We start from the raw sequence: 12,722 nt of genomic DNA, 5'->3' as shown, positions 1-12,722 counted from the left end.
TAATGTATTTACGCCCCTGTGTGGACTGGTGGTGAACTGCTGATGTACAATAGCTATTTCTTTTTGATGGGTTGAGCTGTAGTCATTTTTTTCGTTTTCTTTTCTCTTTTTTCTTCTTTCTTTTACATTTCTTTTGCTTTTTATAAAAATAATGAACATTTTGCTGATGAGTCAAATTTTAATAAGATCCTTCGATTATTAATAATCGTTATTTTAAATGCTAGTTCGCTCAATGTGGCAAATTTGACGAACGCGTGGATTTAATGCTATATACAAGCTGATAGATTAAAGGCTCATAGATTGAGAGTCTTTACACAATATGATCTAGCGGGCTGTTATGAGCAGAGTGGCGCAGCGGAAGCGTGCTGGGCCCATAACCCAGAGGTCGATGGATCGAAACCATCCTCTGCTAGAAACGTTTTAATATATTTTTCTTATTGTTAATAATACGGTTTGTAATGTGTTGTAAATAAATGCGGCAACTTGTAATCTCGAAGGTACTGAAGCCTACATTGATACAACAAACAAGGTTACGACAGATTAAAATCGAAATAAACATTTGTTAATTAATTACGTTGCTTAAAATTCACCTAAGCAAAAGTCAAATAAAATATAAAAAACGTAAATTTATTTTCTTTTTAAAAAAATCTCTGGTTACATAAAACACATATTTTATTCAGTTTATGCAACATTAATTAATTATCTTTAAATATAAATTGTTGAAATTAAATGAAATTCATGTTAATTGTATTTAAATTTAGCTTAAAACACATATTTCATTAAGTTGATAATGCAAGATTTTTTATTAAGTAGTTTAACATGTGGAATTTATTGTAAACAAATATACACAAAGGAAAATAAACAAAGTGTTGATTTAAAACATTTTATTTTATTTAGTTGCAAGTGCAACGTTTGATTTTTTTTTTGTAGAAAAATAATAATGTAATATAAATGAGTAAAACAGACATTTTTAAAATACCAACTAACAAAAATTGCACCAAAAGGGCACAAAACATACTAAACCGAAAACTAAATGTAAATATAAATATAAAAACTTAACTTATTGTTAGTAGCTAAACCAAAGTCTATGGTTTAAGAACGCTAATAGAAAAATGTATAAAGCTACACAAACATATTTTTAAAAATCCTAACTGATAATAGCAATGGCATAAAAGCACTCAATAATTCTGAAAACAAAAATTAAATCCAAATTGAAATTAAAGTAATTTAAACATTACCAAAACAGGGTAAGAAAACCTTTATTAATAAGACTGAGAAAAAAAATTACACACATTGGCACACAATAAAACTAAAATGATATAATATTATCTAAACTATATTAACATCTCAGAGATACTAATTTCCTGAGGAAAAGGGAAGAAATCTTTGAAATGTAGGCTATTTAAATAGAGCTCAATGAGCCTGACGAACCTATAGAGGGCAATCTCCACTAAAAAGTGTCTTACCCACATTCAAACCGTTGTAGTTTATTTTTAGAATTTAAATATTCTCTCTCTCTCTCTCTCTCTCTCTCTCTCTCTCTCTCTCTCTCTCGCTCTCTCTCTCTCTCTCTCTCTCTGTCTCTCTCTCTCTCTCTCTCTCTCTCTCTCAAAAAAAGATGATATTTATATTTAATAATTAATTGAATATTATTATTCAGTATATCATATTATTATTCAATATATCATATTATTACTCAATATATCATATTATTACTCAATATATCATATTATTATTCAGTAAATAATATTATTCAACATATCATATTATTTAGTATATCATATTATTATTCAGTATATCATAATATTATTCAATATATCATATTATTACTCAATATATCATATTATTATTCAATATATCATATTATTATTCAGTAAATAATATTATTCAACATATCATATTATTCAGTATATCATATTATTATTCAGTATATCATATTATTATTCAATATATCATATTATTATTCAATATATCATATTATTATTCAGTAAATAATATTATTCAACATATCATATTATTTAGTATATCATATTATTATTCAGTATATCATATTATTATTTAGTATATCATATTATTATTCAGTATATCATATTATTATTCAGTATATCATATTATTATTCAATATATCATATTATTATTCAATATATCATATTATTATTCAATATATCATATTATTATTCAGTAAATAATATTATTCAACATATCATATTATTCAGTATATCATATTATTATTCAGTATATCATATTATTATTCAATATATCATATTATTATTCAATATATCATATTATTATTCAGTAAATAATATTATTCAACATATCATATTATTTAGTATATCATATTATTATTCAGTATATCATATTATTATTTAGTATATCATATTATTATTCAGTATATCATATTATTATTCAGTACATCATATTATTATTCAATATATCATATTATTATTCAATATATCATATTATTATTCAATATATCATATTATTATTCAGTATATCATATTATTATTCAATATATCATATTATTATTCAATATATCACATTATTATTCAGTATATCATATTATTATTCAGTAAATAATATTATTCAACATATCATATTATTTAGTATATCATATTATTATTCAGTATATCATAATATTATTCAATATATCATATTATTATTCAATATATCATATTATTACTCAATATATCATATTATTATTATTCAATATATCATATTATTATTCAAAATATCACATTATTATTCAATATATCATATTATTATTCAATATATCATATTATTATTATTCAATATATCATATTATTATTCAAAATATCACATTATTATTCAATATATCATATTATTATTCAAAATATCATATTATTATTCAATATATCATATTATTATTCAAAATATCACATTATTATTCAATATATCATATTATTATTCAATATATCACATTATTATTCAGTATATCATATTATTATTCAATATATCATATTATTACTCAATATATCATATTATTATTATTCAATATATCATATTATTACTCAATATATCACATTATTATCCAGTAAATCATATTATTATTCAGTATATCATATTATTATTCAATATATTATATTATTATTCAGTATATCATATTATTATTCAATATATCACATTATTATCCAGTAAATCATATTATTATTCAGTATATCATATTATTATTCAATATATTATATTATTATTCAGTATATCATATTATTATTCAATATATCACATTATTATTCAATATATTATATTATTATTCAGTATATCATATTATTATTCAATATATCACATTATTATCCAGTATATCATATTATTATTCAATATATCATATTATTATTCAGTATATCATATTATGATTTTTTTGGGGGGGGTTGCTAATATCATAACCTTAATTATTATTTTGTCTCATTACATGTTTACTAACATTGTGGGTCGCAGAAATGTAGAAATTTTCCCCATTTATCAAAATAAATTTCAATCATTCATATAAATTGTAAGAGAGCTTTTCATAAGCTGCAATTCGTCCTAACTCTGAGATCCAGTCGAAGATCAGAGGTCTACTGGAAGATTTCCAGTTTTTAACAATCACCCGTCTGCCTAGCATGATACAGCTCTGTATCCACTGTGATTCAGCTTTATTCATGTGGCTTAAGGGACATGGGTCAACAAGTTTATATAAGCTTGGGCAAAAGTCATACTGGGTCTGCGATATTTGTACAAGATATTTATGCACCTCTCTCCAAAAATGCTGGACTTCTGGGCATTGCCATAACACATGAAATAGGTCACCTGCGTCTTCTTGGCATCGCCAGCATTCTGGACTGTTTTTGAAACCTGCTCTGAACAGTCTCTTAGGAGTCCAATAAAATCTATGTAAAATTTTAAACTGTATAAGACGGGTTCTAACATCTCATTAATTTTAAATTCTCAGCAATTTTTCCCCAGTTCTCAAACACTGTACATTTAACAATCAATATTTTAGGATGAAACAGTAATAAAACAAGAATAATCAGTATATTTACAATGATTCAATTATAATAATCTAGATAGGCTCCACCTCTGCCTGGGCTCTCTCTGGCTCTCTCTGGGTTGCCAGTTCTGTCTGTGTCGGCCTGTCTCCACAGTCAGACTGTGAGCACCCATATTTGGTCATTGTTGTTCTTAATTTACTGTCCTTTACTGCACTCAGATATGTTGCTGTGGTATAATCTCTATTTAGGTTTAAATAACATTAAAGTTTACTTTGTTTTCCTGCTGCTCTTCAGATACTCTTCTTTTCATGCATTTATTATCTGATTGGGCTTAGTTTGTGGATGAGCATGTCCGTGTCCTGATGTTACCTGCTGGTAGTCATATTTGGTCGTATGTTGGTTTGTGTTTATAGCTTCAGGACGATTTGAATCAGGGGGCTTTTTTCAATATCCATTTCTTGGTTTTTGAGGGCTTTAAAATTATGAGAGTTGGGGTCACTCATTTTTATGTGTTTCCAAAATTTGACGGCTCGTTTCTTAATGCGCTTGAACAGAGGATACTGGCCTAATTTTGCCCTGCGTACTTTGCAGGGTGTGTTCCTCTGTACTCTGAGGATGTTCCTTCAGAACTCTGCATGTAGGCTTTCAATTGTATTTTTATCTCACTTATCAAACTCAATCACAAGTTCACAAGTTCAATCACTGACTGGGAAATTTTGAGCCAGATTCAAACTGAAATTTCTATTTGTGTTGGTTTTTTAATAGCGTAAAAGGCCCTTCTTGCTTTCTCTTTCAGTTCATTCACAGCCAAATTTAATTTTCCATTAGCACTTATTTACTCTCTCTTTCTCTCTCCCTCTCAATTCAATAATTGCTTTTTTGTCATTTGCCATATGTTTTGTCAAATGAATTGCCAAAGCATTTCTAAAGTTCACATTAAAAAGAACATATTATACATGTATATATATATATATATACATACATATATATATATATATATATATATATATATATATATATATATATATATATATATATATATATATATATATACAGTTGAAGTCAGAATTATTAGCCCCCTTTTGATTTTTTTTCAACACAGCAACAAACTAAATGGTAGTAAATAAATAAGTAGTTAATAAAATAATAATAATAAATAAATAAAAATACAAATCTCTCTCTCTCTTTCTCAAAAAGCAAGAGATGATAAGCATATAAAATTAGACATTAAGATGAAGTAACTGAAAGGAAGTATAATAACTTTGTGACACATTTGTGGCCTCACCTTCATGTGATTACATAACCAAAAGCGGATCAATGATGATCTCAGACCAATGAGTCTAAGACACAATTCAGTTTTATGAAGAAAACAAACAAACAAATGTAAGTTAAAGGTGGCTGAGAGATTTTTTTTTATCTCATTTACTTGACTTTTTATCACCATTGTTTGTGTATTTATATATTATAAAACCTAAATAGTTTAAAAGTCAATACTTGGATTTTAAAGTAGTTACATTGTCCCTTCATTTTTGTATGTATTGCAGTCTATATTCAAAATTTAAGTTGGTTTACTTTATTTTTCCTGACCATTTATCTTTATTTATTTGTTTATTTATTGGTCTGTTTATTTATTTAAATGTAGATACTTTATAACTCAATATTATATTTTAGGCTAGGCTACCTTTATTTTTCGTCATTTTGTATGTCTATGTAGCCTGTATATGTAGGGTGGCTTTATTTGCACTTTAAGATGACTTTCTTTTTGCTCACACTTTCATTCATTCATTCATTCATTCATTCATTCATTCATTCATTCATTCATTCATTCATTCATTCATTCATTCATTCATTCATTTATTCATTCATTATTTTTTGCCTGAATTTGGGGTTTAAATTTGTCTACTTCCGTTTTCCTTGCCCCTATTTATTAATTATTCACTAATGCATCAGCCTATATTTTTATTTTCTATGTTGTTTTCATTCATTCATTTATTCATTCATACATTAATTTATAATTTTTTGCGTGAATTTGGTGTTTAAATGTCTACTTCTGTTTTCCTTGCCCCTATTTATTAATTATTCACTAATGCATTAGCCTATATTTTTATTTTCTATGTTGTTTTCATTCATTCATTCATTCATTCATTCATTCATTCATTCATACATTAATTTATAATATTTCGCCTGAATTTGGTGTTTAAATGTCTACTTCCGTTTTACTCGACCCTATTTAGTAATTATTTACTAATACATTAGCCTATATTTTTATTTTCTATCTAGTTTTCATTCATTCATTCATTCACATTTTTTCCCTGAATTTGGTGTTTAAATGTCTACTTCTGTTTTTCTTGCCCCAATTTATTAATTATTTACTAATGCATTAACCTATATGTTTATTTTCTATCTAGTTTTCATTCATTCATTCATTCATTCATTCATTCATTCATTCATTCATTCATTCATTCATTCATTCATTCTTTTTTGCCTGAATTTGGTGTTTAAATGTCCACTTACGTTTTCCTCGCCCCTATTTAGTAATTATTTACTAATGCATTAGTCTATATTTTTATTTTCTATCTAGTTTTCATTCATTCATTCATTCATTCATTCATTCATTCATTATTTTTGCCTGAATTTGGTTTGAATGTCTACTCCCATTTTCCTCACCCCCATTTATGAATTATTTACTAATGCATTAGCCTATATTTTTATTTTCTATCTAGTTTTCATTCATTCATTCATTCATTCATTCATTCATTCATTCATTCATTCACTATTTTGTGCCTGAATTTGGTGTTTAAATGTCTACTTCTGTTTTCTCACCCCTACTTATTAATTATTTACTAATGCATTAGCACATATTTTTATTTTCTATCTAATCTTCATTAATTCATTCATTCATTCATTCATTCGTGTAGCCTATTGATAGAATGTTTCTCTGTATGATTCGAAATTATGTATTTAAGTGAAACTTAATTTGTGTTTTATTGCGTTTTATGTATTAATTCCATTAAGGACTACACAGTTAATATATAGTGTATTTTGGGCAAAAAACAGAAACTTTTAGCTGTTCCAATTCAGCGTGTATGCGCTCACCACCTGAGTCACGCGAAAGCCGCATTACAGAGCTCTGCATCCCTCCACCCTTCAGAAAAACAACTCAGGGCCTAACTGCAGGATCCTCTAAAACTTTCACACGTCAGTCCTGCTCTCGTCACAGGTCCCTGCATTCATAAAGTACGCTTGCAGGTCATTTCTAATAACATTCATTGAATATGTCTATGTTCCGCGTCCAGATACAGGCGTGTTTTTGAGCTTTCGGGGATTATTTCTCCTGTTCGTTCGCGGAAGGCGACCGCGCTGGGAGGGGTTGTGAGGTGTTCAAGATGGCGGCGCCCTGTGGAGTGCAGTTTCTCTAACAGGTAAACAGGTTTATTAAACGATATTTTTTAGGGTGATATTTTTACATCATCCACATTGACAGTCGGAATGTTAGATGTGCTTGCTTCTCAGTATTTTACGTGCATTATAAAGTTTCTCGGGCGTTATTTCTGATTTGCAGTAAGCTTGTCGATAATAAGGCTCACTTGCCTGGGACTGTCAGTGAAATAATAGTCCCCATTGAATGTAACAGTTTGAAACGAATCCTAACAAATCTCCCCGCACGCATGTAGGCGTTTAAGGGGGGAGTTGAAATGCATGCGGGGATGTTTGGTTTTTTCGGAGCGTTTTTTTGGAGACAGTCCCGCAGATTCTGGCCATTGTTCTCTTGCGCTGTTTACGCCAGTGGTCATTTCAACACACAGCTGCTGTCAGTGCATGCAGATCAAACCACAACATCTCTCTGCACATGCTTGCGCTGTTATTTTAGGACGTGCATTCGTTAAAATACAGACATATGTTTTTTGCTATTTGCTGTCTTTTACGCACACGAGACCGTATGCTTTTGAACAGAATTTGTTGTGTGCATGCAAATCATGCAATGCAGTCTCCAGCTCTTACTGTATGACCATTGCTTGCCTTTTATGTGTGTAAAGTCATTTAACTAGTTAGAATAACGTTTATTTTTGTGGATGAATTAAAATGTTTTTACATTGTAAATTGCATATAAAATAAATACTTTAATGTTTTAAAAAATGTTTTTAATGTCATGTTATAGTTAAAATAATCATATGCATGAGTATATAACATTATATAATAATGAAATAGCATGCTTATTCTGACTTGTGCTTAAGAAAAGTATGAGTTAACATGCTAAATTGTATAATGTTTAATAATTTTTAAATATTTCTTGCTTACAAGATAAGTGTAGTCTTGTAGTAGTTAAAAAAGATATCGCTAAAGTATAAAGATATAAACTACAAAATAATTACTTGTAAAATACAGTATTTCATTATGTCATGTAATAAAATATGCATGGCAAGATTTTATTTGTATGTATCTGTATAAACTATTGTTACACAGAGTTCCTTTTATTGGGCGTTTTCTATTAATCCTGACAAATAATGTTAATAATCATATTTGGTAACACTTTATTTTGATGGTTTACTTGAGTATTAGTTGACTGTCTGCTTAATATCTGCTGATACTGCTCTTTAAACTTTTTACTGACTTTAAGAAACATGTCAATTTACACTAACCCTAAACCCAACCTAACAGTCTACTTATAATCTAATGAGAATTAGTTGACATGTCGATGCAATGTAACTCAAATTCAACAAACTGACCATCAAAATAAAGTGTGACCTCATATTTTGCTATACAAAGTATTAAAATGTACAGTGTATAGTATATGAAAGTGGAAGACTAGCATTATTACACTTACACTCTCAGAAATAAATGTACAAAATCTGTTTCTGGGACAGTTATTTCAAAAACTAAACTGATTTTTTTGTTCCTTACAGGAACATAAAAGTACTTAAAATGTACAAATGTGTTTCTCATAGTACCTTAAATGTACAAAAGCGAACCTTAAAGGTACTAATGTCCACCTGTATAGTACAAAAGTATACTATTAGTGTCTGAACATGTGAATCTTGTATGCTTAAAAGAACACTTCACATTATTTTGGAAATAGACTCCTTGTACAACTCCACTTCAGTTTCAAAGTATAATGTTTTTATCTATTCAGCCAATCTCCGGGTCTGATGGGAGAACTTTTATCTTAGCTTAGCATAGATTATTGAATCGGATTTGACCATTAGCATCTTATTCAAAAAAGAGTTTTGATACTTTTCCTGTTTAAAGCTTGACTCTTCTATAGTTATATTGTGTACTAAGACTAACAGAGAATGAAAAGCTATTACGCAGTGCCTGAAAATAGTCCCCAGCTAGGTAACAGTTCTGCATAATATGATCACGTCTGCTGCAACCATGGTACAGCAGCAAGGTTTCATTATTATGCCGGATTGAGAGTATAGTTCTGGACGCAGAGAATAGCAACTTTTCATTTTCTGTCGGTCTTAGTACATGATAGGGATATATCTAACATTGCCATATTTTTTAATCTGCGATATATATTGCAATAGGAACACAATTGTACTAGATGAATAACTGAATAACTATTTGGAAAGAATTTAATCTATCATTTTAGATTGATTGGGGTGATTCTGTTGGGAAGTGCATTTGCATAAAATATAAGAAATAATCTACAAGCATAGACAAATTCAACAAAGGAAAGGACACAAATGAAATAAACAGCGTTCAATTGTTTTCCGAGAAGTTGAACAGTATTCAGTTGTACAGTAATTTAATTATCAAATATAAAATAATACTGCTTAATCTTCGTTATATAAACAGTTTAATTATTATTAATTTGTTAAACTTAAAAACGGTACAGTTTTTTAGGTGTGAATGCTTTTAAAGCCCTCACTCAGTCACTGGGACAGTACCTTTTCAAAAACTACATTTATTTTGTTCCTTACAGGTACATGATAGTACTTAAAAAATACAAATGTGTTCCTCATAGAACCATAAAGGTACAAAAGTGAACCTTAAAGGTACTAATGTTCACTTGTGTGGTACAAAAGTGAAGCTTTTAAAAAGGTACCACCACAGTGACAGATTTTGTACCTTTATTTCTGAGTGTGTAGACTTGATTCTTAAAAACTGTGACTTGATTTTGTATATAAGAAATGAAATTTCTTTGAGAAACTGAAAGCTTTAACACAAGTTCTTTAAGGAAGTTGTTTATGTGGCTCTAAACATGGCATATAAAGCTTCTTTGTGCTGTTAACAACCCTGTTTTCCAGTTGGCAGACACAGCCACAGTTCGTGAAGAGGTCGTCCAGAACTTCATCTTATTAGTGTGTTTTTCCCCCATGAGTGTGATACGTGCTTTTAGTTTGGGAGCTATGATTATGAAGTTAATCAATGAACGTCTTTGTATGGAACATTGAAGGGTCATTCTTGCAGTCACCTTTCCCTAGATGGTTGTCATCTTCCACTGAGTTATCCTTAGAGCAGTGGTTTGTGTTTTCTAGCAGCTGTTTGATATAATGAGGAGAAAGTGTCCACTTAGCAGTTGTTAGCTTCAGGTCTTGGGGACTCGCGTTACTCTCAAGATTAAGCTGGTTAAGATGTAGGTTAAGACCATAATCTGGAGTTGTTGATATGGAGATGTGCAAGCCTTTTTAGTGTTAAATGCTATGAAAAATATCTGTTATGTTCGGAAGTTGTTTTGCTAGTCTGTCTTCAGGTGTCAGCATCAGGTCAGTTGATTACTGTTATTTAATATTAATGTTGTATTGTATAGTTTATAGTTTTGAATTGTATAGTTTATATAGTATAGTTTATATATATTATTGTTCCATTATCAACAAACATTTACATTTCCATGAATGCTCATTTCATAAGTAAATTTTAAATGGGTTTGGGTTAAAAAAGTATTAAGGAAAACTATTACTTTTACTTTGAATGCGCTTGTAATAGTGTGCAAGATTTAAAATGAATGCTATACCACATCTCAGTGTCAACATTATTACATATTATTCCTATTGAAATGGAATGCGTATCAGTTATGATGAGCGTAAACAACCAACATTTTATTCAATCATTGGAAATAAACAAAATTGAACGATTTGCAAAAGGAGCTGCATTGAACCATATAAGGCCTTAAAAATGAAGATTTCAAAATATAAATTACTTATAAATTATTTAAAATCATCTTGAAATACCTTGCATACATTACAGGTATGTTAAATTATATAGCTGTTTTAAAATATTAGCCATGTTAATAAAGGCGTTTTAATTTTGCGTGCGTTGGCACACAAGCGTTGCCTTAGTGTCCCACCAGTGACGAAATACAGCCACATCGCACTGCTACGAGTATGATATTGCGTTTATACAACAGTTCGATGGCATAATCGTGTACATAAAAAAATCAAACACGGAGTCTCAAAATCCTTTTAAAGGAGGAACTACTTTCTTCTGCCATTCCTTTACATCTGCAGCTGACATCAGAACAGCAGGAACCGTTGCTACTTCATAAACATTACTTTAGAGCTAGTATTTGAATGATTCTCTAGCATAATATCTAAAGTGATGACAAAACAGCTGATTTTTGCTCACATTTTAAGATTTTAAGGCTGAACGGCATGAAATGCCATCTGTCTACAGAGATTTCCTAGTATTTCTCTGTTGCAATCAGGAGATCATAATAATTAACCCTGAAAAAACCAAAGCAAAGCAAACACCACCAGATTACTGTTGTGTTTATGATAAGGAAAAATGCTAAACAACGCGGCCATTTCTTCTTTCTTTTTGTTTATTTAACTAGTCTTCAGTAACGAAAACAGGAGACGCATTAGAAACAGGTGGCTATCTCCGGTTTTAAGACTTTAAGATGAGTCCCATCTCACACTCAACACACTACAATTACTATGGAATAAATACAGCACTGCAACATACAAAAGAAAGAGATCAACTTAGAAAGTCACTTACCAGTTTTGTAAGGGTTTGATCAGCTGTAGTTTAAAATTACACTGTATTTTTTCTCCTCTAAGGGCTTATTATGCAGTCTCTGTGGCCATCTTGTAGATGGTCAACGTTAACTGTCTTTGATCTGTTCGACGCACTGTTTCTCGGAAGTTATAAATATTTAAAAATAGGCACTATTCTTATAAATAAACTGTATAATTGTAATCTAAGAAACTACATTCTCGACTAAAAAAAGTACTTTATGTTGTCTAACAACTGCAATATTTGTCAAACTGTAGAGTGTCCTCTGCTTGTTGCTGTATGTGGGCGGAGTAATACACAAGTGTGAAGGGTAAAGAGGCTGGACGAGTGCTGTTACTGGCAGAATACTGCATATATATAGAATGTATAGAACCTATATACATGCACAGTTGAAGTCAGAATTATAGGCACGCAAACTTTGGAAGAAACATTTTTGAACCAACACCACTGACAGATATCATAACAAATATAGCTAACTTAATTATGTTGCATGTGTAATCTATTTTGACCAAATTTTTTCATCAGTTCCCTGGTTTCAGTGAACTGAATTCTTTTTTTGGCTTTCACTATGTGTTGATCTGGTGTTGTCAGGCTGGTGTGACAACTGACTTTTGTCATGTCTGTTTAAGAACAGGTCTGAACATGTAAATCTTGTATTCTAAAACCTTTTCCATTTAACCAATCTCCGGGTCTAGCAAGTGCACTTTTAGCTTAGCTTAGCATAGATAATTGAATCCGATTAGACCATTAGCATCTCATTGAAAAAAAAGAGTCTTGATA

The 12,722-nt window shown here is 29.7% G+C and overlaps 1 protein-coding gene and 1 non-coding gene across 2 annotated transcripts in view; both read left to right on the top strand.

Annotated features, from left to right (window-relative positions):
* Window positions 1-340: 340 nt before the first annotated feature.
* Window positions 341-412, top strand: trnam-cau (transfer RNA methionine (anticodon CAU)). The gene has a single exon. It is a non-coding gene; the product is annotated as a tRNA-Met (tRNA).
* A 6,935-nt stretch (window positions 413-7,347) lies between these two features.
* tsc1b (TSC complex subunit 1b) overlaps window positions 7,348-12,722 on the top strand; it is a 40,888-nt gene continuing 35,513 nt past the window's right edge. Inside the window, exon 1 of the mRNA XM_056445820.1 lies at window positions 7,348-7,405. The gene's annotated coding sequence lies outside the window, so the exon portion shown is untranslated. The remainder of the gene's footprint in view (window positions 7,406-12,722) is intronic.

The sequence above is a fragment of the Danio aesculapii genome, chromosome 21, assembly GCF_903798145.1.
Source record: "Danio aesculapii chromosome 21, fDanAes4.1, whole genome shotgun sequence".
In the NCBI taxonomy this organism is placed as follows: Eukaryota; Metazoa; Chordata; class Actinopteri; order Cypriniformes; family Danionidae; genus Danio; species Danio aesculapii.
This window is presented reverse-complemented; position numbering and strand designations above follow the sequence as displayed.